The 4,192-nt window shown below is 39.0% G+C and overlaps 1 pseudogene; it reads right to left on the bottom strand.

Moving 5' to 3' along the window:
- Positions 1–1,178: 1,178 nt before the first annotated feature.
- On the bottom strand, positions 1,179–2,429 carry LOC147420974 (uncharacterized; annotated as a pseudogene).
- Between the last annotated feature and the right edge of the window lie 1,763 nt (positions 2,430–4,192).

The raw sequence follows: 4,192 nt of genomic DNA, 5'->3' as shown, positions 1-4,192 counted from the left end.
TTCTTACAATGTTGCCAAACTTATTGTTGGTCACCTGGGTACCACAAATAAGGATTATAATATAGAAGGTTGCAAGTACTACAATCAAAAAGTGCCTTTACAAACAGACTCAACATCTTGTGGATGGAGGGTGCTTGCCAATGCATGGAGATATCTTGAGTCAAGGTGCAGGATGACTACACTCACTGTAAGTGTGTGGCTCATGTGCCATTGATTTATTTTGATTTCTTCACTATGTATGTACTCATGTCCTTTAATTCCTTTTTCTATTTGTTTCAGTTGCATGACTATCCAGAGTCTTGGGTCACGTGGGTGAGAGAGAAGGCTGTTTCTATGGTTTTGGAAAGATCAATAAACCCAAATGATCCAGAATCTCCTTTTCCACCAAAGAAAGGTAGAGCCACCAAGGGTTTGGATGCAAAGAAAATGGATTTGAAGAAGAAAAGTCCAGCAAAGAAGATCCATACAAAGAAAAAGGATCACAAGAAGAAGAGTCCTACAAAGACGAGCCATGCCAAGAAGAGTCCTGCCAACGAGAAGAGTCCCACCAAGAAAAAGATCCCTATCAAGGGGAAGAGTCCGACCAAGAAGAAGAGCCCTGCAAAAAAAAGAGCAGATACAAAGGGCCATCCATTCCAGTCACCATTGAAATTCAAGGTTCAAAAGCATCGTATAATTAAGAACAGTAAGGGGTGGGGCACCTAGCTCACCTTTCAAGCTACCATTCATGTTGCCAAAGAAGGTTGCCAAGTCACCCAAGCCAGCCACTCCTCAGGAGCCCAAAGCAACAACCTTTGCCAAGTCCCCCGTGCCAACCCGTGAGGAGCCCAAGTCACCACCACCACCCACTCCTGAACTTTCACCCCCTTTTGAACACAAAAGAAAAAGGGTCTGTGAGGATACATAATCCTCTCAGGCAAAAAGAAAAGGGGAGTTTTGTGATTGATTACTCCACAAAAGCTATGTACACTTTTGTTCATTTTTTCCATATGAACATATATATACCCTTTGGCGATTCATAATTTTGTACTTCAAATACTTAATATCAACTATCGATTCTTAAATGTGTATCATGGTGTCATGTAAGTTTAAAACAACGTAAATAATGATCACAATAAGGTAGAGAAAAGATATATATATTTGTAAAATGCAATGATTACAATATTGAGCTTGTTTTTTCAAGTCCTTGCAAGTGGCTCAAATACAACTCTTTTTGGGGGAAGGCATGTGATGCAAGAGTTTGAATTCTCCATCCTCGTGCTCACCACAATTTCATCCACTTTGAATCTATACTCAGGAGATGTTTCATCAAGAAACTCAAGAGATTCTCTAACATCATGTAGTCTCCAATTTGTTGTTACTATAAGGCTTCTATACGCAGTGTGTGGATGGACAATGACCTTTAGTTCAAACTCTGGACAGTTTTTCTCAGAGTTGAGAGGAACCCGGCTACCTAATTTTCTTCTCCATTTCCTATAGTCATAGCCCATAACTAATGATTGACGACATAGTTGAAATGAGATAGACATAGAATTTGGGCTTACTCTACAACTAATATTATTACCAATATGGAAAGTTTCTTTGGTGCTCCATCCGTCTCCAAGTAAATTATCCAGTTCAGGTATAGAAAGTCTTCTATTAAGCCACATCGTCTTCGTCCTCTACAAGTCCATTGTTTTGAAACATGCCACAAAGGCATGTATAGGCAAGAACCATTGAACTTTAATCCTTCTTGATATCCTGCCCAGAGACATAGCTTTAAGGATGTCTTCTTTGATCTTGGATTTGAAGCTTGATATAGTACATGCATCAGGAGCTTTCCAACCAAGTGAACTTATGGTGGGAACGGGTAACTAATGTACTTCTCCATATGCACCTTCTTGTGATGGAACTTTGTATTCTCCATAATAGACAAACAAATCCATTGTTTTGTAAAAGGAAGGTGGCTTGTCAGCATACATAGCATCTGCAATCCCTTTATGCATTGCTTGGAACGTCCCACTTAGACTCTCCACAGGCTGCCATTCCACAGTTGTTGAAGGAAATATATCTAGAATGGAATCAAAAAATGAGAAAAACAATGGGAGAAAAATCATTATATCAAATAGAAGTTTTATTTTCAATTATAGTAGGAATGCAGTGTGGGATGTTCTTCCCAGTCTATGACCATATCCTTGGCCATGTACATGTTGAACCTTAGCTAGCCAGCCATTGTCGGTCACTTTGAAAGCAAGAACATGACCTTTCCAATGGTTTTTCACTTTATCACGTTTAGTTCTCTTCACTCTGTGTACACCTTTGCATGAAGGAAGCATTGTCACCCAATTATTCACACAAAAAGATATGGGCTTCCAAAGACCATCCTCTCTAACATTATTAAAGTCACAAGAAATTATGGTATGTGAAGGGCGACGTGCAAAAGACGCCATGGAAACTCAGAGATTAGAGAAGAAGAAAGAAAATATAGAGACAGAAAAACTTAAACCTCTCACAAAATAGAGGGAGAGTGAAAAAGGTATATGTTTGAGAAAAGTAGGTGATTTGTCATTAATGCCCTTGTTTTGAGAGCCTTCTGACATAGATTTCGTATCTTTTGACAACGCTTTTGTGAAATATAAAATAGAATAAAAGATGAAACTTCATTACTTTGGGCCACAAATTTAATGAGCTCTCTCGCCGAAAGCACCCAAATGTAGCAGTTTCAGCCTTATGATCAAGACATTTAGTGGTTCTCCGTCAAAATAGGACCACCAAAACCCAAAATAGAGGAGACAAGAGTGTCATACTTTTGTATATGTGTCAAATAACTATTGGACTATTCCTGAATCCTTAGATTAACAAACAACCCATTTTGAGTCGTTTTTGTCCCTAATGATAGAGTTAGCGAGGGATGGTAGGATCTGCAACAAGACCTCATAGCAAGGTGCCCACTTTAAGGAGAAAGGATCCATATCTCATTGCTACAAGACTTTTTCTCCCTTACAAGAGGCCATATGGGCTCCATGATTAAGGAAACAAGTTAATTTATTTTAATTTTTTCTTAGTTGATTATATCATACTAATGTAGGTAGACAAGGTTTTTCTAGTTGTAAAGTCAAGTCAAGCATGCCCTACGACTTGTTAGGAAAAGGTCCTTCACAAGGCCGATCATTAATTCAATTCTTAAGAAGCCCATCAAACACAGATAATATGGGAGCTCGTCTCTTCAGATAGCTTATTCCAGTGTTAGAGTTCAGAGCTACTCATTATCTTGTCAGTTTAATTAGTGAGAATTGAAATAGAGTTCTGGAATGAAATAGAGAACTAAACTGGATTAATGTTATACTAAAATGAAAGACACAACTGAGAGACTAGAATGGTATTTGTAGATTCAAATTATTAGCTCAAGGATAACCAGTATATTGTAAAACAGGCTTAATCTTAGATGATTACATGCGTAAATGGTTACAGGGGTGAATCTAGAAGCTAAGAGCTCATAAGCCAAAAGTGTTTAGAAATCCAAAAGCCAAAAATCCAAGAAGCCCGATTACAGTGTAGCGTGTCCTATTTATAGCTTTCAGGAGTTACTAGAGTAACTGTAGGTGATAACTACTACCAGTGTATCTGTTCTCACTTCCCGTTGGTCGACCTTCTAAGGGGCAGTTCTCACCTGCTGGGACTGTCCTCGCCTTCTACATCCTTCTCTCCTTTCTTGAATTTTGGTATAATCCAAAATTTCCTCTGATTGGAAAAATTCCACTCTAACCCTGAACCCTAAACACTTATGGTTTTTGAGTTGTTGGCCGATGTTTCTCATGATAGTACTCTTTTGGTATTGCTAGATTTATACCATACTTCATGCTTGTTTAGTGCTTGACACCCGTATAGTTGTAATTCCAAGGGTGTCCAGCCCAGAAGACTCCAGTGCCTACTGGATGGTTGGAAAAATCCACCATATGATTTTGATATGGGACTACCTAGTATCCTTCCACTAAACCCGCTTGCTCTTGCCCTTCTTGTGTGTTGGTGACTCAAAAGTCCTACTGTCAGCATTTTCCTTCTCGTAAGTCTCTAAATAGCCTCGTGCTCAAGCTGATCTCGCCTTTTAGTGGACATATCAAATTCATATGGCGTGATGGCATTGTAGTTTTTGGTGTCGGGATCATACAAGCTGCCTTTGCCCTTTGTCAGACAAGTTTTGGACAATTTATGA

Source organism: Adiantum capillus-veneris, chromosome 28 (assembly GCF_014529385.1).
Source record: "Adiantum capillus-veneris isolate H3 chromosome 28, ASM1452938v2, whole genome shotgun sequence".
Classification (NCBI taxonomy): Eukaryota; Viridiplantae; Streptophyta; class Polypodiopsida; order Polypodiales; family Pteridaceae; genus Adiantum; species Adiantum capillus-veneris.
Note: the sequence above shows the minus strand (reverse complement) of the source record. Positions and strands in the feature narration are given on the sequence as shown.